The 26955-nt window shown below is 37.7% G+C and overlaps 1 protein-coding gene and 1 pseudogene across 1 annotated transcript in view; one reads left to right on the top strand and one right to left on the bottom strand.

Moving 5' to 3' along the window:
- Positions 1-26955, top strand: part of Arhgap42 (Rho GTPase activating protein 42) — a 261757-nt gene that overhangs the window by 109502 nt on the left and 125300 nt on the right. The gene's annotated exons all lie outside the window — the stretch shown is intronic.
- LOC139706928 (epimerase family protein SDR39U1-like) lies at positions 12817-26323 on the bottom strand (annotated as a pseudogene).

A 26955-nucleotide genomic window follows, 5' to 3' on the forward strand; every position in this document is an offset into this window, starting at 1 on the left:
GATGTTAAGTGGTCAAGAGTGATGATCGTTGTGGAAACAAGAGTCTAAAGTATGTTTGTGCTTTGGATAATTTAGTCATTTGAAGCTTCATTATTTTAATTGGCTGCAGTTAGGTAATAGTAATTTCCTTTGCCTTTTGTTCTTTTTAGGCAAATGTTTCAAAGATTTTACTGCCAGCCTCAGAAAAGCAGGCTATAAAAATGAGAATAGCTTGATATTTCCATAGCCAACCTCATATTGTTGTAACTGGAGCTTGGGGGGTAAAGCTGGGAATTTAAGCAGCTTTATAAGGTCTGATCGTGGCCTGACTGGGCATGTGGTGACAAGTGGAAAGGGAGGCCTGGAGCAAATGGAAGATAAGTTCAGAAGAGAAACAACCATGAGACACTTCTGGCAGAGCTCCAGGCTGCTAGAGCCCCAGGAAGCTGTCTCACTGAGGTGAATCAGGCAGTTCATGGGGATGGGAGCTGACACTCCAGAGTCCCTGCACAGTTGAGAAGAGCAGGGATTTGGATCCCTGCATTGTTGACATTCTAAGCAGGAGGATTCCTTATTTCAGAGGGCTGTCTCTTGCATTGTAGGGTATTTAGCAGCATCTCTGTTCTTTACCCACTACAAACTATTAGCAGACTCCTGCCACCCACCTCTCAGTTCAGACAATGAAAAATGTCCCCAGATGTTGCCAGACAGCCTCAGTTGGGAGTCACTGGCAGAGTGTATTTTCTGGGGAGCCCTTTCTAGTGTATCTCTTAACAATATCTCACTTACAATTAATTGAGGGTAATTATTAGTCTGGGCTGGTAGACTTAAGTTCTCAAAAGATAAGGTCAGTTTCTTTATTCTCTTTAGTGCCTAATCTTGTGTCTTTTTATATAAGTCAAAGCTCAAGACATGGATGATGATTTGAATTCCCATGATGTATTTGTATATGTGTCATCTTCTGCAACTTGATTATAAGTTTCTTAAAGTCAAATAACAGTTTTTTTACATATTTTTGTAGGGTAATAAGTATTGTTTAACCCCTTCCTGTGTGCCAAGCACTATGTTAAGTGCCTTACATATGTACTCTTGTTTAATCCCCTGAGTCATGGTATGAGGTAAGTTCTATTATCCTGATATCACAGGTTAAAATATATATATAAAGTCCTACCTATTGTTAATGTTTATACATAGCAGAACTGAAAATCCAGTCAGCATCCAGAAGTGTGGCCTTAAACCTCACAGGAGACTGATTTTTTAAATTATATCCATCCTCAGTAGCTCATAGGAAATTGCAAAAGATTTTTGGTGAACATGGTACTTAAGAGTTCATAGAACCACATCTGTATATAACAATCTGCCTCTGGGAATGTTATCAGCATTCCAGCTTAGCAGATCAAGGATTTTTATTTCTTCCTATTTATGGCTCTCACAAAGCAATAATTCAATATATTACCAGGAATCATATTGCCCATATTGCCTCCAATAGTCTAAGGACAGATATACCATGATGAGACCTTAGAGGAAGGGAATTGTATTTCTGAAAAAAGCTAGGAATGATGTTTTACCTGTATTGTGTTTCTGCTTGGTTCTATCATTCTACTTCCTCTGAGGTTATCTTGTTTACTTTCTTTAATTTTGTTAGCTTCTTAGCCTGAACCAGCATGTGTAAATGCAATCACTCACTGACCCTTCATTCACCCTCTGTCCTCACCATCTGATGGCCTCTGTGCTAGAAAAAAGCTATGGTAGGAAATGAGTAAGACAAGTGTCTGTTCTTGAAGTACTGAATTATCTGTGGGATGCACATAAATATCAGCAACAGTACAGGCTGTAAGGGATTCTGGAAGCCACACACAGGCCAGGTGCTGTGGGGTTCAGAGGAGAGAGGAACTGCTGCTAGCTGGGGGGGATTTGGAAAGACTTTTGGAGGAGTAGCATTCACATCAGGTCTTAAATAATAAAGGCCTGCTAAATAGATGAGGAGAAAGGGAGGTAAGGAAGGAAGAGAAATGTGGGAGGAAAGGACTGAGGAGACTAGCTAGCTGTTCCTGGGGTGAGTATCAGAGGATGTCTTCATCCTGAAGTACGAACTCACATCTGCTGTTAGAAGTCAGAGTTTGTTTGTAAACAGTAAAATGCAAGGTTTGTAAACTGGTATTTTCCTATCTGATTAAGATAGCTATAATTTTTTCTCTGCAGGAAGTTTGCATCTGGTTGGGGATATCTTAAGAAAGTCCAGCCTTGACAGGATTTCAGCCACAGTGCAGAGAGGTCATGGAGACAGCATGAAGACTTGAGGAAACATAAAGAGAGATGAAGATATTGGTGGCTTGATTAGGAAAAATTGGTTCATATAGAGAAGTAAAGGGAAAAATGTATATTATGGAAAACTTGGAAGTGAAGGTAAAGAGTTAGACAGGCTTATCAAGCAGCCTAGATTTAATGAATATTTTCTGGTGACATGATCAGAGTTTGGGGAAATATTTTGTCACTCTCTCAGAGCCTTGGATCATTTTGCATTCATAGAACTTAGCAGAGGACCTGTATGGATAAATATAAATTGGATGAATTTCACTAGTAGTATTTAGAACATCTCCAAGGACATGCAGGTAGGATTAGTGATAAGACTATTGTGTTAACGCTGAGTAAAAATAAGGATAACTCTACTAATGGATGGAGAAGATTGGATGTAAACATGGTGGTTGGAAATAGAATTGACAGGGCATCATTTGATAGTATGAAGGTTAAAAAGGCTGGTGAGAGGGAAGGGGGGATGGGTGTGGTTTGTAGTTGACCAAGTGAACGGGATGTCAGTGTGTGTGGAGAGAATGTGTTGAGTTTAGCTTGGGATGTTTTAGGAGAGGAAACATGGTATAGTGATTAAGAGCACAGAGTTTGAACTTAGTGGATTATAGATCAGCCTCTCATTAGCTGTGTGACCTTGAGCACATCATATTCTGTGTTATTGTTTCCCCGTTAGTAATATGAGGACTGATCTAGGGTCATTGAGGGGGCTTAACTGGACTAATATTTGTCAAGCTCTTAGAATAGTGCCTGCCACATAAAGGCTATATAATTATTTGTTAAATAAAATAAAATCACTAGAGAGCTTTACAGATCTATATCCAAATACAGAATAGCAGGGAAGATCTAGGATAGAATATGAGTGGCTTGAATTTTAAGCCAGTGAGGTACATTTTCTCTGGATACTCAGGAATTCTTGATTTAAGAGTATTCATTTTGATATTGGTAGCACAGTATTGCTTTACCACCTTTGGTATTTCTCTCTCTCTTTGGATATTAAGTTTTAGAAGTTCCTACATCATTTCTCATATTTTCATCTAATAATTTTTGGTGTATGATTCCAGTCTGCCAGTACTGCCATCATTCTTGGTGGCACTAAAAATGAAAAGGTGCTGAAAGTCTAATAAAGTCTTGAGTTTTGTGTTCACATCAGTAATCCCCACACAATGCCCATGAGTGATCACAGGAGTGTGAATGCTTCTTTTCCCTGATTTTTTAGATATCTTTTAATTATTTTATTAGTGATACCACTTTCATTCCTTTTTCAGGGTTATACCTGAGGTTATTGGGTAGTTTTGAAGGGGAAGAGTCAAATAGGATAAACCAAAAACCAGATGAGTACCAAAGTCATCATATAGTGCTATAGATGTTTACAGGGTGCCTTGGCCTTATTTACCTATTTGCTAAGTGATGTCAATTGGAGAACATTGTTCTCATCAGTAGAAGGACTCGTGAATATAATTTGGTATCATTTGGAAAGTTGCTGAAAGCAAATTTTCCTTGGAAAGTTTTAAAAAGGTGAAAGAAAACAATCCAAGTGGTCCTTTAGAAAGATAGAGAACAAGCTGGGTGCGGTAGCACATGCCTCTCAGTCCAGCAACTCAAGAGGCTGAAGCAGGAGAATCACAAATTCAAGTCCAACCTGAGCAACTTAGTGAGGCCTTGTTTCAAATCAAAAAAATAAAAAAGGGTAGGGATGTAACTCAGTGGTAAAGCACCCCTGAATTCAGTTCCTGGTTATTACCCATACCCCACACAAACCTATAAGGAAAGAGAACTTTATTAAATCATGTTAATTATATCTAATGGATGAGTTGATGATAAATTTGTAATATTTCAGAACATTCTTTTTGGTATTTTAATGTATCCATGCTCCCTACTAGCATGCTGGGTCCTGTGTGTGTATGAATATATGTGTATACACACACACACACACACACACACATATTATATACAGATATTTGAAATTTAGAATATGGATTGACTTTTTTTCAATGACTGTAGAGGATTAGAGTGGGTACTATATTACTTTTGTAATGTAATTCTGGTTACCACTTTTTACTTTTTATTTTGACACAGGGTCTCACTAAGTTACTGAGGCTGACTTTGAACTTTTGGTTCTCCTGCCTCAGGCTTCTTTGTCCCTGGGAATAAAGAGGTGCACACCATGCCCAAACTGTCTTCAGTTTTTCAGTATCAACGTCATGGTTAATTTCAGTATGTCTCCTGCAGTAATAAAGTCTACCCTATCACTGCCAGGAATACACTGCAGCAAATGCAAGGGCTGACTGTTTTAGAAGAAACTATTTTTTATTTGCTGTCAAACATCAGGATTTTTAAAAATTATTATTAATAATTGCTTCCCATTCCTACTCTCTTGGGAGATAGGAAAAAAAAAGGTCTGATGTAGCTTTGGAATAAGGTTTACAATCTAGGTAGGTACAAAAGCCTAACATAAACTCAGAGCTTGTAGAAAACAGTGGCTTCTTGGAATATGATGAACTCCCTGTAAACAGGGAAGTAGAGAGAGGTGGGTGTGTTTTGAGTAACCAGACCTGAGATGACCAGAAATAGGTAGGATTTGAGTCTGGAATAAGCAGATTTTGAGTCCTTTCAGGTGGAAGGAGCCAGAGATCTGAGGTGAATAGGGAGCCTATTGATTGATAGTAAAGAGATTTAATTCCCCAACAGAGAGGGGCCAAGGGGAAGAAATAGCAGTGTTGGTTTGTTACATGATTTGGAAACAACCTCTCCCTCCTTAGAAGGAAGCAAGTTGAGATTCCAGATCATCAGGTTTTGAGTGCTGGTAAACTGTTGTGGGGAGATGGAGGAGCCTGGTTTGACAGCCAGTTTAAAAGAATCATCCCATTGTTCTATCAGCCAGAGCACAATGTGACCATGAAATAGTACTTGAATGCCTAGGCAAGATGCCCTCTCTTTTCTCCCCTCTGCACACCTCCCCCAAAAGTAAAAGTAAAGTGTAAAAGAGAAAAACCAAACCAAACCAAAACCAAAACAAACAAAAAAACAGCAGACACCTTCCTTCTCTTTTATTGCCCTCTTGTAACTCAATTATCCTTTTTACTATCTTATTTTCCTACTTAATATTTTCCTTCTCTGTATGTACATTTCCTTCCAAAGCAATTTGAAGCAATACTTTATTATGACATCTGAAACATCTTGAGCAATGTGTTTGTGTGTTCATTCTTATTTTACTTTAATTAAAACCACATTTCTTCAACAGTAAATGACAGGCTTATTCGTAATGACTCTAGATTTAAGTCATTTCCAGACCAGGAATTGTACTTTTTAATTAATTTCTTTATCTAGATAAAATACTCCTACTGATAATGAGTACCCAATGACCTTGTCCTTGAAGCACAGATACATCTATGAGTAAAATGTTTATCTGTGTGGTGATGTTTCAACAGATGTCTGTAAGGGAATCTTTCCACAAGACCACTAGATAGGCGCAAGAACTCTGTTGGGTAGCATTTCATACTTTTTGAGATGAGGCTAGATAGTTTACTACTTTTATAGGATACAAATGTTTTCAATAATTTGGCTCTAGAAAATAATTTATGATTTCCTTAATGCATAACTTTGACCGGTTTTGAATTTTTAGGGTGTATCTTTAAGACAATCTAAGAATTTCAGATAGTTGAGTATTTTCTCAACATTTTGAAGAATTATTTCTTCCTTTCTTTATTTATTCATTGGTGTCCAAGTGAATTTCTGTTGAATGAGTGGATTATCAATGTGGGTGGTAGATGGGTGCATCAAGTTTGGGTCTGTTTTTATAACAGTAATAAGTAAAACGAATTACTAGTTGAGTGTAACTATAACTCTATTTCTTTCTTGTAGAAAACCTTAGTAACTAAATTGGATCTTACTACCAAATTTCTTTCTGAAGACTCGTCATCCTTTTAGTTTCATCAGCTTTGGTAGGGATGAGTGAATTATTTCTCTACTGTTTATAAACTGTGGTGATTTAATCTTAAAGACTTCCAGACGCTTGGAGAGTCGTGATCTTCTGTCATTGCAGAAGGCTTTGCTCTGTGCCCGGGTGGACTGTGTGGTCTCGTTGTGCAGTGTATAGTTTGATTCTTACCCTGTCTTCTACCAGTATGGATATAATGGAGTAATGACTTCTCAAGAAAGAGTAGGAAAACTTTACATAATTTAGCACCAGAAACCACTCTCTAAGAATGGACAAACACATTTATTCATGTATAACAGCCTAAGGTAGGAAATCTACAAATTTACTGGGTCATTCAAAAGTGAGAGGGTTAAATATGGTTTTGAGAATGCAGTGCTCACTGGTCCTCCCTCAAGGTATAGAGCTGGGCACCCACACAGGTGACAGCCACACAACCATGATTGGAGCCACCAGATCTCCAACACTGACTTTGTGTGCCTAATCTGCCCCCTTTGCTTTACCGCTTTGGAGCTCTGTTTTTATTCCCAGCAAACATTATTATGTCAAATAAAATTTAGAAATGAAACTTGGGAAGCTGAGATAGTTGGTGGGTTCACACTGAAATCCTTTTGATGAAGAAAGAACCAGGAACTAACATATTCCTTTTAGTTCTGGGAGCACAGCTTGCTTCATTTAATTTGGTTTGTTTTGCTGTAAAACTTGTTAAGATCTTACCCTGGAAGATAGCTTGCAGAGTTGTTTCTTTTAGTCTGCCTTCCTTTCCCCAGGCTTCCCCGAGTTGGTGGCAGGCCACCTCCTGCTCTGGAACCTTCTCTGGAAAGGGCTATTTCAGAGCTGTTTTAGCAACTGCAGTCAGTGCAGAAATCAGTGTGACCATAGATTTTCTTCTTTAGTTGGCTTCCTTCCACCCAATTGATGTGATTGAGAAACTGACACCACATATGGTTCAGCTTTATATTACAGAGGCTGTGTCTGGTTGAGGCTTGTAATTCCCTGGTGTCTTAATTGGCTGAAACATCCAAATCACCAATTTGTTCCAAGTATTACTAGAGGGAATATTTTCTTTGGAGTGTTCTGCAAGCCCTTGAACTAAGCAATAACCAGTGAAGTCTGAGATAGTTTTCTAACTGGAAAAAGCCGCTCTTTTATTAACCCTTCACTCATCTATCTTGCAAATTGTCAATAGGAATTATCAAGATCCTTAGATTACCAACTATAAGCTGTTATTGATGGATCTCTGCTTTTAGTCCTATGATGAGGTCATTGGTTGCAACAAGGCAGTGCCTCTGCAACCACACTTACATTTAAAGGTTATATCACCATGGAGGATTTTTGAATAGAATTGTGTGATTTTGAAAGGTTTTAAAAGCAAAATTCTAAAAAAGATTTTTAATCAAGTAAGCATTGCTGCAAAAAAAAAAATCAGGTCATCATTAGGCCATGAATTGAAACACTAGTTTGTGAGAATCCATATGCTGTATGGAGGCACATGCATAGCCCCACGCACAGGTGGGATGGAATTGAGGGAGGGGCACCATAGCTTTGGAAGTGAAGCCATCAGAATGTTTGTCTGTGAGAAGTTTCCCAGGGTAGCATGGAGTTAAGGGTTTCACAGTTAGGGAACCACATATTTTCTGCACATGCTTACATAGATCGTGTGGTCTGCCCTTGGCCTCTCTTTCCAGTTAAAGTTTAAGGATGCTTTCTTTAAGGTTGCCTTCATTTTTTTTTTTTTTTCATTCATTGACTACTACTGACTTAAGTCCATTTCCACTAGAAGGAAATGACAAGAAAGGTTAAGAGACACAGTTTAGAAATGAGAAAGAAGGGACAGAAAGTCATCAAAATTTCTGAGGATCAGCATGTAGAGAGTATTGTTCTAGTTGTCCTACTGGAATTCTGAATGTGGATATAGGAAGCACATGAATTCAATAACTAGTTGGGGGTGATGGTGACTTTTGATCAAAATCTTCGTGAATGGGAAAATACAGCTCAGTGAAGTGAAAAGGCATACATTACTCTGGCTGGGACTCTGCCACTAATCAACTATATATCATCAGGGATGACAGATTTAATCTTGGGGTCTGTGCTCAGAATATTAGGGTTTTAATAATTTCCTCCCTGCTCTTTGAGTTAGGATTATGTCTACAAAAGAAGTTTGAGAAATGAGAACTTGTGCATGACCTCTCCCCCTGATCCTGCACATGTGCCTCTTTTTGCAGCCACTGCTTCCTTGTTTCCCATTCTAGGCTATTAGCTTTTCAAAGCTGTATTTTTGTATTTCACAATCCTTAGTGCATAGCATAAGTGGGCTCAATAATTATTACAAGCGAATGTTTGCATGAATAAATCAGTAGAGAAATGAAGGAAAGTGGGTAATAAAATTGGGAATATTTCATATTAATTACTGCAATAACATGACAGTTGTGAAAATAACAGTAATAGAAGTGCTGTGTCACCAGTCAACCCAAGATTTTTTGCTCCAGTTGAGATTGAATTCATGAAGAGGCAAGCAGTGTCACCCAAACAAGACTTTATTGTGGGCATATTGTTGAGCATGAGGGAGACCACCCACGGAATAGACTTTCCAGGCTAGCTTTCCTAGAAAGTTTTAGGTAAAGGTTTTCAGCCCTGCCACTGCCTTGCGCAGGTACACTTGGTGGCTGTAGTACATGACTTAGGATCCCTTCACATGTTCCACCTGTCTTCTATTCTTGGCACCGAGGTTTGTAGTTTACGTGGCAATTTACCCAAACCCCTTGGATCCACCTGGGCTTAGCTGGCAAAACATGTGGTACTCACTCCTGCCTCTCCAGGAAGGTTATGTGGTGGGAAGGTTTGGGCACTCTGTGCATGCGAGTGTTGTGGGAAGCCATCTGGCAAGCAGTGGAGGAAGTCAGCAGCTCCTGAACCTGGTCATCAGTGGAAACATCTTTTGAAAACAACTTACGTCATGGATGAAAACTGTGGCAGGCTGGGTGGAGGGATCAGGGCCTCCCTGTTCTGTGTCACTTCTTGGGAAAATTTTTGAAGCATCATCGTCATTGATGAAATTGAGAATAAAAAATACAATTTTAAATCTGAAAAATAAAATATGTACCTTTAATTAAATTGCATAGACTACTCATTCTCATTTAATAATCAATAAACTTCAGGCTTCCCATAATCCTCTTGTGCGCATATTATAGTCTAGATTTGTTTCTCATTCTATACCCTTTTCTAATCCAGTTGGGTATTATTTCTGATAACACAGCTTATGAGAAGAAGACATAGACATTTAATTATATAGTTAACCATAATTTAACTTCATAGGGCAATTGAAGTCTTCCCATTTAGCGTTTGGACACCCCTTAAAATGTAATAGCATTGGCATATTTTCTTTGTTTTAGTCATCCTAGCAAAGACAACTAAACTTTCGTTATATCAGAAAAAAGCACTTGTATTCTTCTTTTAATCTTTAATCTGTTTGGGAAGAATATTTGGATCCTGGGTACTTGGCTGTTGTTACCTTGGGATAGAGAAACCACGAATGAGGAAACTCTCCTCTCAAGCTTATCTTCTGCCTGTGCAGTCATTTCTGCACGGATTAACCTAGGATGTGGTGTCTCTATTATGCTGCCTGTTTCTTAAGTCTTGTTTGAAAGTGCCACTCCCACTTTTCTCCTTCTGTTTTTCATTCTTTCATTGTAGTCTTTCCAAGTCCGGCTTGTGTGGGCATGTACCCACAGTCAGTGTGCATGTGTTTTGTGTCTCCAATTTAGGAAGCTATTTTTAAAGGCACAGACTTTTGTGTTTATTTATTTATTTTGAAATGCTCAACATTGTTAGAGAGCTCTGCACATAATGGGATGAGGAGAACCATGTGGTGGCTGCAGTCTTGTGGCTGTCAAATGTTTCACTTTACTAAAGTGTTTGATCTGTACCTTAGAAGCTTATATCCAGGATTCATGGTCCAAGTGGTGGATAAATTGTTGTTTGTTCTAGCTGATGAAATGCTGTTTCTTCCTTTTGTCTTCTCCTCCTGTCCCCTCCCCTCTTCTTAAAAATATAACATTGAAAGAAGCCACCAAACATTTATGCCAAGCTTTTTTATGATTTCTGTGCAAAGTATTTTGAGAAAATATTTTTGTGGCTTGGTGTAGAAATACATTCTATAATTGCCTATTGGGGAAACATACAAGATGGTTATTGAATGTGTATGTTACCCGTCTTGTGACGTTTCTGTAGTTTGATTTTAAGTTCTAGACTAACTTCCCTGGCAACTCAGGATACCTCTGAACATATTTACTCCTTTCCTACTCATCTCCTTTTTAATTTAGAGGTATACACTCTAGATATTCTGATTAACCCTAATATTATCCTAAGGAAAATATCATTAGAAAAGTGATTGGTAATTACACTGAGTCACTTTATATATTTTAAGACTAAATAGGTACAACTTTGGATAATTTTTGTCCTTTACTGGTAAACATAATTGAGATTTCATTATCATTTCATTTTGATAAACCCAATTTATCATCTATTAGATATTAATGAAAGCATAATAGTAACTGCTTATGTTTTTCTGGCTTATTGGTTCAATTTTCAATTTGCAAGGTTTCCAGACCCCCAAAGTCCCTGTTCTCATCTAGAAATTTGAGGGACTCTTTAGATACTGTTTAAGCATCTTTGAGAACTCCCTCCTGCTGATATCACCTCTTCCTTTCTGGGGTATGCTGTTCTTTCTGCTGCTCAGGTGGGAAAAATGTCTTGCCATTGGTACCCTATATAGAGGTAGATTACCAGACAGACTTACAGATTTTCAAAGGAAGTTTGCATAATCGAATTACTTAATTCTTATATTTGACATTTGATAAAAAGAGTATGGCTATGGAAAAAAAGAATTTGGAGTAAAGGATCCTTTGAGCTTTGTTGTAAGTCTTAACATCTTTGCATAGAGTGATGAGGCCCTTCACTGGAACTACTTGAAGAGCACAGTATGATTTTCTTATAGTTATGGGACACAGGGGTCTAGTGCCCAACTCTGCTTCAGGAAGCTGGGATGTCCTGTGATGTGTGCAGCAGAAGCAGAGTTCCCAGGAAGTGGTGGCTTCATTCCTAACTGATAGTATGCCAAAGGTGCAGGGACCCCAGGACCTGTTCGGGAACCCCCAGTTGAAATGTCCACCTGTCATTTTCTAAAGGAATGGTGCCCAGAAGGTAGAGAACCTCACCAGGAAGATGCTGTAGGGAATACACTGGCACAGAAGCTGAAGGGTCAGGAGTGGTTAGCCACAGTATCCACACTGGGGAAGCCCACTGGGGAAGCCCACTAGGGAAGTGAGTCTCTAAAGAGCCTGTGAAAATTCCCATGAAAGTTAGCTTTAAGCACTTCCATGGCTGGAGAACAAGATGCCATCTTGTATCAAGCAAGAGGAATTTCCCTATCTCAAACCCTACAGTAATCTTGGAAATTATTAGTAACAGAAGAAGTAAATGAAAAAGGAGATATGTGGAAAAGATAAGCCAAGTAGAATTTTAACCCTTTATACAACATAGCTTCTTCCCTACACCAACCAGGGTAGGGAAGTCTTTTCATTTCTTGAGTGCCCGGAAGAATCTGAGAGAATGCCTGCAGCCTCACCTTGAGAGCAGATGAAGGGACTGTTCTCACTGAGCAGATTTAGAGAGACAATGGAATTAAAAATCCATGGCTCTTGAGATTCCAAGACTCCCTTGGGCCAGGGGCCTGCTGTCTCTGACTCTGTTCATCTCCTGCTTTTTTTACTTGCCTAAAAGCATGAGAGTAACACTTCTCTCCCTTTGTGTTATACCCTTTAGAAGGATCCCAAAGAATTTTTTTTTTTTTTTTTTTAATTCTAATACTTTGCAAAGTTCACTGGAAGAACTTCTATGGTTTTACTTAGACTTTCTTTATTCCAGGCTGATTTGTAAAATTTCTACCACACAGGCTGTGCTCAGAACCCCTGTTCTTTGATGACCAAGTCTTGTTTGGAGACTGCCTCATTGTCTCTGGCTGTACTTCTGTGGAAGAATGTGCTCAGATGTGTGTCAAGCCATGGTTGTGGTCCTGACCTGAGCAATATATCAGGAACCATTATAAACAGGTTTTGGGAGGCCTGAGGGCCAAGGCTGCCTAGATGTGCTTGCAGAACTCTTTATATTCAAGGTGCATAACTTTTTAGTGGAAAGGTCGTACCTGTGATTGAAAGTTTCTGCTTGTCTTTTTTTTTTTTTTTAAGATTTTTTTTAGAGCAGTACTTTTTGTCTTTCGTAACATTTTCAGATACATTATTGAATTTTGATATCATTCATTCTGGATTGTGGACATATTCCTCACCAGGTAAGTTAAAAAAAAAAAAAAGACTCAATAGTTGTCAATTTTCTGGACGCACTAGAAAAGCTAGTCGAATTAAAATTACAGCAAGTACAAGTGACAGGAAACCCAGCTAACCATGGCGTGAATCAGGAATGGTTTTATTGGCCTCTTGCAAGGGGAAATCTGGAGTTAGGCAGCCTAAGAGAATGCCTGAAGGAACCTGGGCTCCTTTGCTCTCTCCTGCCTTCTGTGACCTGTGTTCTTGTGCTAATCATAATGCAGTGATCACCTTCTGGCATTTGTACTTCTTGGCATCAGGTCGTTGTTTCAGGGAGGAAGAAGGGTGGCTTGGGAAGAGAAAAAAACAAAACTCAGTCATTTTATTCCTCTTATAAAAAACTTAACAAGGGATATGAACAAGTAAATTCTGGCTCATCCTTATAGGGGGCGAGAGCTGTCTAGATGTTCCTGCAGAACATTAAGATTCAAGAGCATACCTTCAAAGTGGAAAGGGTCAACTTATGATTAATTATTGACATATAATACTTTATAGTTTAATAGCATTTTCAGATATGTTATTTAATTCTGATGCCATTCACAGAGCCAGTCATAGTTACAAATGGGGGTAAAGTGTATGTTAACTGAACACAGTGGCTGGTCTATTGGTGTTCACCAGAGGCTAAGGGATCCAGTTTTGCCAGTGACTTCCAGCTTGTTCAATAATATAAAATACCTTTTTAAATATTGTGCATACTTTGTTTTTTGATCTTTACAATTGTATGCTATTTTCCCTCCTTCTTGTCTGATTGTTGATCATTATAAATGTTTTTTTAAATATCCAAATTACTAGGGATACCTTGATTGCAAATCAAATTAGCAAAATTAGCTATTTCCTTATCCTGAAGTTTATTTTCAACAACAACAAGAACAACAACAAAATCCTTCAAATCAGATTTAGAAGATCTTTATAAGAAAAAATAGTTTATGATGATAGGGCTGAATCCTTGAGTTCATTCTTTGGAAATGTGAGCTAGGGCAGAAATCAAAGTGACATACTTTTGATTCTCCAAACATATTTTTGTTCTTTCCATATCTGTGTTCTGTAAGATGATAGAACGGTAACAGTATTAACAGCATTAATAAATGAAAGTTCCACAGCGAATTTACTTTGATAAACTGTTAAATAACTTATTTTTATACTACATTATATCCTAATTTCAAATGTTCAGGTGCCTTGCAAAAGAGAAATATATAGCATGTAACATTCCCCAAGTATGACCAATATTATACTGGGTGCTCTTTGCCAAATAGTATCTGTGAAGCATCTATAAATTTGGCAAAAGGTGTTAAGTAGTGGCTGGGGTTGTGGCTCAGTGGGAGAGTGCTCGCCTAGCACGTGTGAGGCCTGGGTTCGATCCTCAGCACCCCATATAAATAAATAAAATAAAGGTATCATGTTCAACTACAACTAAAAAATAAATATTAAAGAAGTTGTTAAGTAAAAATACCAATTGATAGCAGCCATGCAGAATAGGATGCCATACCTTAAGATTAAAATTGGTACTCATGACTGTAATTTAAGTATTCTGTTTACCACTGGGATCTAAAGAGCACATTTTCTCCTTGTTCTTAGCGAGTTCTGCTCTGAACTGAATGTCTGTCACTGAGTGTGGACTTGGGAGTGTGGACCTCACCTCCTGCTTGCTAGAAATGCAGGATCACAGGCTGATTCCAGGCCTCCTGAAGGAGAACTTGTGTTTAACCAGAATCTCAGGTGTTTCTTGTACCCGGTCAAGTCTAAGAAGTCCCGATCTAGAGAGTAACATCTCAAATCATCTCTGATACCAACATTTTTGTCAGACTTTTGTTTGGGTAGAATTTCAGTATTTGGTGAGCAGAGAATCATTCATACCTCTACACAGTTTAGTTCCAACTGTCACGATAAGGGTCCTAGTGAACTCTCATCTGGCATTGTTAGGAAACTGTGTACAGGTGGACAATTTGTCAGCTGTGGATGGGTCAATATCCTGCTTAGAGAAACTGTAGTGGGTACCATGGGATAGTCTTTCAAAACCAAAGGGAAAACAGCAAAGGGAAACATTTTTCTTGGAACATAGTGTTTCCTCCCTTCTCAAAATACCACGAGTGATGTATGGGGCAAGGGAAATATGAGAGACGGGTATTTTTAAAAATTTTGACTGAACTTAATAAATTGTTTGCAGTTTATATTCATTGCAATTTTCTGTGCTTGGATTTTGGACTCATGTTTACTATGATGGAATCCTTTTCCCATTATGTTCTAATCATGTGAGTTTGGCACATCATCAAAGTGCCTGAAGCCTGAATTTCCATGTGTGTGAACTGAGGCCAGTAACACCTACCTTGCACAGCTGTTGTGAGGATTAGACAGAGGAGCGTACCCTATGAGGTAGCTCAGTACACCAATGCCAGTGTTGTTTTAAACATCATCATTGGGTTATTAAATAAGGTCTCAATTACACCATGTGTTTCTGAGTTTCTGAAAGGAACCAAAGTGTTCAAGTAGAATGTACAAAAGTAGTGAAATTTTAGTAACAAACACGCTGAACTGACTTAACAGGATCATCCATATCATTAGGAGTTTATAGCCTTAGACTAGAAAAAAATTAGTTCTAGAGTTGTTCTTTTGGTTTGTTTTTGTTTCAGATCAATAAAATATCAGATAAAATACTTTCACATAAATGACTGTTCCACAGGCACAGAGGGCGTTTGTATGGGGAAGCTGACATTCCTGTCATCTGAGCTGCTGCTTCTGTGGAAGATTTTGTTCTTACTATTTTTGCTGTTCTTGCAGGGAGTCGACTGTGGGGAAAGTCTTGTTTTTGTCCTCTTGGTGCCAGGGCACGATGGCCTGTAGATGAGTTTCTACTTTTTCTGATCTAGTGGGAGAGGAGGGAAAGAGGCATTCCCAGCTTAAATACGTCCACTATAAATGGCTTATATATACCAAGAGCTAATTTGGGTACCCAACTAATGCATTACTTCAGTGGGAAAATGCATTCTGTGCCTCTCATGCTGTAATCATATTTCAAGATAAAAGCAGACTTAGGGGTGAAGTTTGAAAACAAAATCCATTTGGAAAGTGAGGAATTTCTTTTATAGTTGATTGAATAGGCCATTTAGTACATGATTTGAATTTTGGTGGACCTGGGAGTTGATTTCCGTTTTTGCATTCATTGGGTGCATTTCTCCTGGTGAAGTACCCATGTGTCCTGGAGGATTGACCAGGTGGCTCTTTGCCCATCGTGGAATCTGTCCCTTCTTGCCAGAGATAACCTTGTAAGCCCCTGCTCAAACCACTGAACATATGCCATTCCTTCTTAAGCACATAACTTTAGATGATATAGTTGGGGAAATAGCAAGGATTTGGGTTTAGTGTATGCAAAAGTATTATCTTTACTTTGACAAACTGGAACAAGGAGGGAAATGGTCTCCTGACTGCGCTCCTCCAGTGCCCATGGATGAAGCTGACATCCTAGGCAATACAATGAGACTAAAAGAACTAGATCTTTGAAATCTTTGCATTTCTGGATTAGCCAAACCTGAGGCTTCCCCTACTTCTGTTTTTTCCAGTTACTTGAACTAATGTATTTCTCTTTTGTTGAAACTACTCTGAATTGGATTTTCTATTGCTTAACATCAAAAGCTTCCTAACTGACATGCAAATTTGAATAAACTGCCTCACACAATGCGTGGACAAAATCTTTTGGGGTCTCGTTATATATGAAGATCATGAGTTCTCTTTTGACTGGGAAATGTAGTTAAAATTATGTTTTATTAGACTGCCTGACAAACCTTTTTGGATGTTGCAGCTAATGTGCAGTTTGTAATTTCTTATACATTATTGATTATACTCTTATTGGTTAAGTTCCCTCCCTATCCCAGTCACTGATATCTTGAAAAAGTTACCAGATGTGGTATCCTCTTAGGCTCCATAGAAACACAAGATGTGGATTGGAAGGAAGCTTTCTAAACTTAAAATAATGAATAAAAAGAAGAGGAAAAAAGAAGAGGCCAAACTGTGATTTGCCCTGCTGGGTGATGTGGATGGATTCTGCACAGGCAAGAATGGGCTCCTTTTTTTCAGTGGGAAGGAAGCCAGGGAGGAAGTGTGCTGGATGGCATCACAGCTAACTAGAATGTGGGTTTTATCTTTTAAATACAGACTGCTAACAAAAATCTTAACTCCCATGTTTCAGCATATTGCCAAATCCCCAGCTATATGAATATATACTGTTTTTTGCTAAAGGTCATTTTGACTCTTAATGTTTCAATACTGCTGTCAAATTCAACATTGAAAATAGTGTTATTATCAAGAAAAGGAGTTGAGATTTGTACATTTTGGTTAGAACAAATAGGACCATACTGTTGCTAAAACTTCTCAGATTTAATAGAGAATGCTACTTTATGCATTCTAAAAATTATAACTTTGGTATCCAATATTTTAAGAAGAAATGGATAAGGTAGTGTCCTAGTTTTCCAACACAGTTAATAAGTGATACCACTTATAACACATAAGTGGTATCACTTATTAACTCATGGATCTGCACTTTGGTTAAGGCTCACAGGGACTTGTCCCTGTGCTGCTGGTCATCAGCTAAGGTGGTTTGAAGTCTACTTCAATTTTTTGAAGGCTCATTCAGATGCCTTTTGGCTGGCCTTGATTTCTTTGTGCATTTCTTTCTCTATGTATTCTTTCCAGCATGGTCCTTCAAGGTAGCCAGATTTCGCACATGTAGAACAAGAATTTCCAAGTTTCATGGTACAAATGAGAGAGCGAGAGAGCACACGCGCAAGAGCGTGAGCACACACACTTGAGCGAGAATGTGTGTATATGTGTACCAAGGAGAAGCGACTGCTTTTATTAACCTAGCTCCCAAACTCAAGCAATGCAGTGCTGCTGCTTTATTATATGGTAGAAGTAAGTGACTTAGGCTGGCCCATATGCAACAGGAAGGGAATTGGGCCCCACCTTTTGATGGGAGGATTGTTAATGAATTTGCAGGCATGTTATAAAATTGTCTTTAGAAGATTGAAACTGTTTTAAAAAAGCATATTCTTAGGTTTTATCTAATTTCTAATCGCACCTCCTAAGTAGCAGGTACTCTTAACACTTGTATGCCATAGTCTTACTGAAACCTCAAGCCATCATTTGCAGCTATGTGGACTATTTTTATTTAGATGATTGGTATTTCCATTTGGCAAATGAGATAATCTTCACTTGAGTGATTAAATAATAAGCTCAGTTAGGTACATGATAGTGGAACTGCATTTGAACCCAGGCTTGTTTGTTCCAGAGTTAGCTCTCATAGCCACTGTACTATACTCAGAGCATTCCTTTTAGGAGTTTGTTTGTTACCAGGGATTGAATCAGGGGTGCTTTATCACTGAACCATGTACCCAGCTTTTTTTAGTTTTTATTTTGAGACAGGATCTCACAAAGTTGAGCGAGAATTTGGGCTTAAGTTGCTGAGGCTGGCCTCAAACTTGAGATCCTTCTCTCTCAGCTTCCTGAGTAACTGAGATTACACGTGTGCCACTGCACTGGACCTTATGAGTTGTTTTTGATTAATAGATATTTTCCTTTATATAGATCAAAATGTAGTTTGCCTATGTTCTTTTGATCCATATAGTATAATTTGGACTATAGAGGCCAAGTCCAGGACAAGTCTGGGAGTCTGGGCTAGGATCCAGCTTCGGTTTGTACAGGAGGCAGCTACATTATTGTTTCATACCTGGGAAAACATGAGTTGTCATGGAACACTCAAATTAAGCAAAGTGATGTGAACTGTAGAATTGGAAAAACACAGTAGAGTTAAGTCCTGAGAGCCAACGCAGTACCGGGCATCAGAAGTTCAAGCTCACAGCATGAAGAGATCCCATAAGTATGAGAAACAAAAACCATTAATAGCAGAAGAAAGTTGACGAGGAATCCAGCAAATTGAAGCTGCATAAACCATAATAGAAGGCAGTAGATTTTATGACCAGGATAGGAACAGAGTGATGGAGGAAGATGAGTAGAGGAAGGAGGCAGTGACCCAGCCTATAGGGCATCCTTCTGCTTTGAAAAGGGAGTTTCTGAGTCCTTTTATTGTGTGTCCTGAACCTAATATACTGAAATGATTGTTTTAGATTTTTGAGTGGGCCTTCCCATCTAGTAACATTGATTTTTAACTTTCTAAAGATTCATTAACTCATGTTGAGTTGACTTTATTTACTCAGTTACACAAACCAAACTCTTGAAGCAAAATGATATTTTATGTTAAATTGCACATTTTCATAAAGTTTGAAATTTGACAACTGGTGTAAGGGCTAGTCTTTATACCCACATATTTTAACTCTTTTATTGGAAAGCCCCTGTACCCAAGGAGTTCGGGTATTAAAGTTAAGAAATCAACCTATGTGATTTTTCTTCTTCTGTTGTGTATTGTTATTCCGGTTTAATACCTCCCAAGAGACTGCCAGCATTGCATTTATTATTGCGCATAAAAGAAATCTAAGTGATTTCTATTATTTTATATTCTGTATATACATCTACCTTTACTCACAGTTACATGTGGACACTGTAATCTTCTAATTTAAACCCAAAGGTTTCTGGTGATAACACCTCATTAAATAAGGTCTAAGATGACCTTGACTTTGTACCTTAGCATATTTGTACATGAGTTTTGTTGTGTTGATGGTGCTTGCTATTTTTAAGTACTGCTCTGCATTGTAAATTTCCTGAAGATTTCTTCTTTTTTTTGTGGTTAGATTCATTTCATAACACAAAATTCTCAGATTCATTTCATAACACAAAATTCTCAGACACACCAAAGATGTCTGGGAAACTCATAGTAGCAGTATCAATCAAAAACATAGTATGTTTACTGTTACATATATCTGAGGGACTCTGTTTAGGAAAGTGTACAAGTATATAATATTCACCGTAATTGTGTGTTCATATACTTTTTTTCATTCCAATTAAATATTTAGTCCTCATTTTGTTGTAAGTAATATAATATATATATATATATATATATATATATATATATATATATATATATATACTGTCATATTCCCAGCTGATGCAATTGCTAATTGCTCTTTGCTGTAATTCTCTTCCTCCCTTATTTGAGCCAGTATTTGCCAGGAATAAAACTCACTTTGAATTTTGCCAGTGTGTTTGAATATTTCTCATTATGTGGTTAACCATGGAGTTCCAGGCTCACCCTGCTCCAGTAATTATCTAGTTAGTGTGACTATGAATGTCACTAAACAAGGAAATCTTTTTTGAGATTTTTGTGTTATTCATCAAAACCAAGACACAAATAGTAGATAACAGCATACTTACAGAGTTATAAGTCATTAGAGTTTTGAGATGATTCACAAGACAACAGTTAATCAAATGTAATATTTTTTAATGAAGTAACAAATAGGTTTAGTGATGTGCCCAAGATCCTGTAGCCAGTTGTTAATTACTAGAGTTTAACCTTCTAATTTTCTAATCTAGCTCTTTTTTTCCAAAAATGTTCACAGATCGACTTTTGATTTTCTAAGTGAATGGATTTTTGGTAGCCTCTATATTACAAAGCAGTAGACTAACTCTGATATTGTTTCCTGAAGCACAGTTGGAATTTTGTAGTCTACAGACCTTATAAAGCCAGACAAGAAAATTTTCTATTCTGAACATTTGGCCCCTATGGCAGATTCAGTGTCATTCTTTAGGGCTGAAATTGACCATACAATATTTACATTGTGACATCTAAGTTAAAGGAGAAATGTGAAATATAGCTGGAAAACATCAAGTTTAGGCATTAGTAATTTATGTTCTGCTGTTCCCTATACCTTTTATCATAATCTAAAACTACAGATAACTGCTATAAAATTATGATTCTGTGAAATTTTTGTATATTCAAGCTTGTTTAAAAATGGAACTAAATGAAAGATCTCAATTTCCATGCATTCAAAAAATCCCCATACATATAATGCCTGTAACTTAAACCTCACTACTCTTTTTATCCTATTTCTTATATATAGAACACTTGAATGTCATTGCCTACTTTCTATTTCCTGTTGTCTAGAGATAAGTAAATAATGAATGAATGATTGATCCTAGAAAAATATTTTTATTTTGTGGGAATATGGAAATAATTCTTACTTCATGAGAAGGAGAGTGTTCAAGATTTTAAGGTACTCATATTATTAGTAGTTACTGAAAAAGTTAGCCTTCAATTTTAAAATATGAATTTATAGAACAGTTTGAGGAACAGTTCAACAAACTTTGATATACCTTTCACCAGGACTCATCAGTTTTTAACATTTTTTTCCAGAATTTGCTGTAGATTTCTATTCTCTTGAGAATAAATTATAACCACCATGTCCTTTTTTTAAATCCTTAAATATTTAAGTGTGCGTTACCTAAGACAGAGGTGTTCACTTACATAGTGAATAGCTACAGTGCCATTATCTGTATTAAGTAATTTAAAACTAGTAGAATATGTTACCAGAGTCTTGTTTCTTCAAATTTTGCTAATTGACACAATAGTGTCCTTGATGGAAATTTTTTTCTCTTGTCCTTGGACGTGAAATTCTGTAATACCCTCAATTTTCATTTTTCACAACATTGATATTTTGAAGCATTTAGTCTATCTACTTTGTAGAATATTTCATAATTTTTGTTTGTCTGATGTTTTCTTAAGAATAAGTTCAAGATGTGCATGTGGGGCAGGAATAAGGCTTTTTTTTTTATTACTATAGATGTAAACTTTAATTGCTTGATTGAAGGGTGACTACCAGGTTTCTCCACTATGAAGCTTCCCTTTCCCTTGGGAATTAATAAACCCATTATGAGAAAAGACAGTCAGCTAGAACATCCTGTTTCCCGTCAGACATTTACCTACTAACCTGAATATCTCGTAATACTTCTAATAATCTAAAATACTTCTCATAATCTAAAAATCTGATATTTTTGATGTCCCTTCAGTTAATTTATGACCAGAAAGGCTGAAGAAATAGTGTTTAGTGGAAGAAACATCTAACAGTTTTGGCCACTTTTTTGGTAATGGTGTGGTGGTCAACACCAAGTGTTACATCAGTTCATGTCACATCAGATCAAAGGATAAAGCTTGATTCTCTGTTTCCGAAGTGTTCAGAGCCAGAGTTCTTGCACCCTCCATTCACCTGCACCGCCTCAGGCATGCATTCTGTCAGTTTATTTCACACCACATTTTCTCTCTTCCTACCTTTGTTCTATTTTTGCTTTCTTTAAAAAAACTATTTTTTTTAATTTTAAAAAATCTGTTGTGTTGTAGCATCTTTATAAGATTCATATAGATCCTCTTAGAACACAATAGTACAAAAAGAAAACAAAAACAAAGGAAAACATTTCCATTTAGCCTATTTTAAAACATGTAATTCTTCATTGAGGATGAGCTGTTCAGTCATTAGTTATTGATAAGTACAAAAACATTCAGCCATGTGCCATGTAATGATGTTTGGGTCAATAGTGACCACATATAAGATGAGCACATATAAGCTTAAGATGGAGGTCCCATAAGATTATAGCAGACCTGAGAAATCCCTGTGACCTAGTGACATCATGACTATCATATATAGTTGCAATACAACACAGGACTCATGTTTGTGGTGATGCCAGTTCTATAAACTATTATAGCACATGTGATTATATATAGAACATAATACTTGATGATGATAAATGACTGTTTTGTTGGTTTATTTATTTGCTATACCTTTTTTATTATTTTAAACTATACTCCTACTTATTAAAAAAAGGTGTGCAGTATTAGACTGACAGCATCCTCATACATTTTTTGTTTACTACATCTCTTGATTGAATTAAGAGGCTGTGTCTAAATGACCTGTACCATCTAGGTTAGTATGAATACACACAACAATGACATTGCCTAACACTGCACTTCTCAGAAAGTATCACCATTTTTAAGTGACACATGGCTGTAGGAACTGGTTGGCAGCACTGCTCAATTCCTAGGAAATCTTCTTGCTTCATTTTATTTAGCCTTATGCTGACATTCCCTGCTTTGAAACTATTTGTTGGTTTTCCTACTGTTCCAAGGAAATTATCACTCCCTTTAGGACAAAGTCCATCCATCCATGTGTTACATAGTACTCTTCTGTACTGTATGCTCTGGTGTACTTATAGAGATTATGTATCTACTGCCAAACACAACTATACTATGGTAGCCTCATGTTCCTTAGTATCTAGCAAGGTGGTAAGCAGTTAGCAAGTGCTGAGCTCTTACTGAGTTAAATGGAAAGTGAAATGATAGTTCAACCATTCTTATGGTACTTGTTTTACTAAGATTTAGCACTGTGTACAAATTCTAAATCTATCTCACTGAGATTTTATGATCGTTCAGATAAATGAGTAATGCAAAAAAGGTTTTTATTCATTTGTTTTTAGAGTGATAATTTATCTTTATTGTCAAAACCTCAGGACATTCTTAACACAGAGAACTGGGACAACAGTGCACTTAAATTCTTTTACAAGGAGTAAAAAAGTTAAGGTCTTAACTTGATAAGATTATAACCTTTGGATTGTGGGGAGTTTATTTCAGTTAAATGAGGTAGAAGAACAACGGAGAAGAAAGACTGGGAAAGGAATCTCTAAGAACCAGGTGGTTTCTGTAGAGGATTAACAGAGCCTATTCAAAGTCTCTGACCAGGAAGTCTCTGGTCCTCAGCCCCTGCCAAGTACCTCCTGACTTGGGCTACATACAACTTACTTGAAGGCAACTTCTAGCTTCGGAAAGGAATATTGATAGCCAATGGCTATTGTTTACCATGGGACTGCCTTCTCCCTCCAGCAGCATGATGAAACCCTCTCCCACAAAGACAGCTTTTATCACCTGCTGAGGAGAGGGATGAAGGTTGGTCATCACAGGGCAGTGTCCAAGGCCTGGGAAAACTCAGCGTTGGCAGTGTGGGGGCTGGAGTCACTCCATTAAGGACCTCCTGCATGTGATTTGTATCAAAGGCATGAGGCAAGGTTCTTGCCAGGTCCCTCATGTAAATCTAGGGGAAGGACTGGTGGCCTGAGCTGGTAGGGCCTCCAGACCTAGACAGAAGGTCAATAGCATGTGGCCAATGGCTCCACCTCCATGGCCTGGCACAACCCCAGAATGTACTACCACCTGGTGTGTAGAATCTCCAGGAAGCCTGGCTGCAGCTTTCCCTTGGTTGCAACATTGAGAAGTCTGGGATATCATCACACTCTGTGACTCAGACTGGGCTGGTAGTAAAGCTACCCCTATGACTAAGACTCATGCCTTGGGAGTGTGGGGCTTTGGTGATGGCATTAGCCATCATTGGTGTGGTCTCCAGGCAGCTACTGAGAATTTCTTTGTGGAAGGGTTCATTCTACCTTCCAAGAGTGTTGAGGATGTTCTCTCTGACCAGGTTGACAGCATTGTAGCTGGGCCGCTTGGATCTACTGAGCTCATCTCACATGATCTAACTAGGTCTGGGCTGTCAGCAGACCAGTGTCACTTCATGACCCCTGGCTTTTAGCAGCTGGGTTAGGGATATTTCACTGAAACCCGACCAGACGCCACATAGCAATCAGGTCCTAATGTTCCTGCGTGATTTAAAATTCCAGAGTCATTTTTCTTAATTAAAAAAAAAATGACAACTTTCTTTGTATCCAATAAAGATGAATATAAGTGACTCTAAGCATAGTGGTGTTGGAGTTACCATTTTCTAGTTATTTGGAATTAATGTACTATAATTTCTACTCAGCCAAACAGAAACACTGTTGACAGGATCTGCTATGAAGAAAATGGAAAGGAGTTAAAGTGAGACTCTTTGGAGTAAGGTCCTGATAGAGATACAATACCATTGTCCATGGGTAGAGTTGAGAACTGTGAACTACCACCAGCGAACACTGGCTGGTAATAGACAGTGGGTTTGGTTATGTCAAGAGACTGGTGATTCCTAAGATACAAAGCATTAATCAGGGGCTGGAACGACTTCCAGACTCTACCTAGAAGGAGGACGCAATGCTAAAATATTCTGTCAGCTATTATGTGTATAAAATGGCCCTAAAGCCTTAGATTTACTACTTATAATTTAAATAAAATGAAAATATGAACTAGTTTTAAAATTACAAATTACCTAATACTTACAAAGAAGGTAACTTAATGCTAGGGAGGAGGAAATAACCTTTGAAAGAATATATTGACTGTATATATAAAACATGCCCTCAATTATCTTTCAAAACAGCTAGACCTTTCCAACATTTGCTACAAAATGACGATGTATTCCTTACAAAGTAATGTCACACAGCAGTTCTCTCTTTGTTCTTTGCCTCAGCTCACCCGAGGTCCTTGCCACACTCTTGTCAATAATGGTTTTCTACTGCAGGGATTTTCAAAGAAGAAGCTTTGAAATTTTAAAGTTTGAAAATGTTCTTCAGTCCCTAGAGCATTTCCTTCCATGAGTGGTTCAAGAGACTGGTCATGATTTCTCTTTTTTTTAAGCACTAATAATATAACAGCCTTGATATCCACTTGAATATAGTATATAAATCTGAATTATCAAGTTTCATGAGGCTAATAATAAGAGTCGAGTAGTAATGATAATTTGCTTTCACTTTTTTGATTATTTAAGTGATTGTAGAATATGTCAAGAAGGGAAACTGATCCAGATCACCCTGTTACTCCCCATCCCCATCCCCATGTGCTTTAAAGTATTAACCAAAGATGGAGAGGGAGGATTAATTTAAAGCAAGGTATCTGAGGCATTCATCTTGTAAGATTCTAATATTTTCTCTTGAAGCTCATCTCTGATAAGGTATAGAACTGCTTCTTGATAATATAGAGGAGTTACCAAAGAAGTTGTCCCCAAATATGTATTAAATTGTATATGGCGAGAAGAGACATGAGTTTATTTCAGCTGCACTAGGCAAAAGGAACTGTGTTACTACAGGGCCTGCTTTCAAATATTTGTGCAATTTTAATCTTTTGGGGCTTTAATCTCTCTGCTTCCAGAAGGGACAATAGTAGCTATGATAAGCTCAGTGTTCTCCCTTAAATCGAGATTAATTTTTAGTTGAGTCTAACCTTGGAATGTAGGAAGTAGAATAATTTATAGATTTGCCATGAAATATAGTCTCTTGACAAATCAATATGTATCCATGTTTGTGTAAACAGTTATTGTATAACATGATAAATGCAGGGCACCGCTGAGGTTAATTCAGACACAAAAATCTCACTCTTTCACCTCAGAAAGGAGTTGCTTTAACCTTGCTAGTTCTTGTCTGCATAGAGTCATAGATAAAATACAAATGTCTGGGTATATTAGATGGGAAGTTCTTGGCAGCTAGTACCCAAGGGGTTTTTCCATAGTTCTTTTTGTTGTAGCTTTTTGCTTTGTGCAGGAATTGAGTTCAGTTTGGGGGCAGAACTTCCCTTCAACTCTCAGTGGATTTCCCGCTTCTTTGTAGTGACAGTGTCTTTAAAAGCCTCAAGAGGTAGGACCCTTTCATGAATAACAACAGCATGTGGGACAAAGTGTGAAGCCTATTTAAAATTCAGTTTGCATTTAGTTGTCATTATGATTACATTCTGCATTTCTGTGACAGCTGACATAGAGTAAAGTCTAAATTTCATACCATAGTTTTCAGCTCTGGACATTGCCTTCATCTCTGACTCTTCCCTGTCACTGTCGCACATCCTTCTGTCATGCTGGCCCTCTTTCTGTTCTATCAGTGATGCAAGCATGCTAGCATGACTTAGAGCATTTGAATCTGCTCTGTCTGCCCGAAACTCTGGAGAACCAGATATTTGACTAGGGATTGGAGAGCGAGGTGTTCTTAATTCATGCCATAGTTCCAAGGTGCTAGCTTTAGTCTGCAGTCACTTCATTTGTGACTTGTTTAAAATTCTCACCTGAAAGCTTATGAAAAATATAGTCTGTGTTGCTTCTAGTTGGATAATAATTTATATTAAGCAAATATCTATTGATCTTGTACTTACTATCATCTCGGTATGCAAACCGAGATGGGAAGCATTATTACTATGTTGTCTTGATATGAACTTGATGTATAATGAAGTTGCAGTTAGTTCAGATAAGAACCTATTAAAGTTTTGCCGTGCAGGTAGATAGAGCAAGCAACTATTTTTTTTATCAGCTCTGCGCTTTGTTGACCACTCATGACACTTAGCTTCTGCTCAGGAGATTATCACAGTTTTTCACATGCTCCAAAGGAAATTAGCTTACAGAGAACCAGAAACATAGTGAACACTACAGTAAATCAGCAAAAGTCATCAGATTCACTAGATGTTAGAAATCTGGCAGCAAGTCCTTCATGAAAGACGCTATAGAGAAATGAGATTTCATTGGTGAGCTAGAA

The sequence above is a fragment of the Marmota flaviventris genome, chromosome 9 (genome assembly GCF_047511675.1).
Source record: "Marmota flaviventris isolate mMarFla1 chromosome 9, mMarFla1.hap1, whole genome shotgun sequence".
Taxonomy (NCBI): domain Eukaryota; kingdom Metazoa; phylum Chordata; class Mammalia; order Rodentia; family Sciuridae; genus Marmota; species Marmota flaviventris.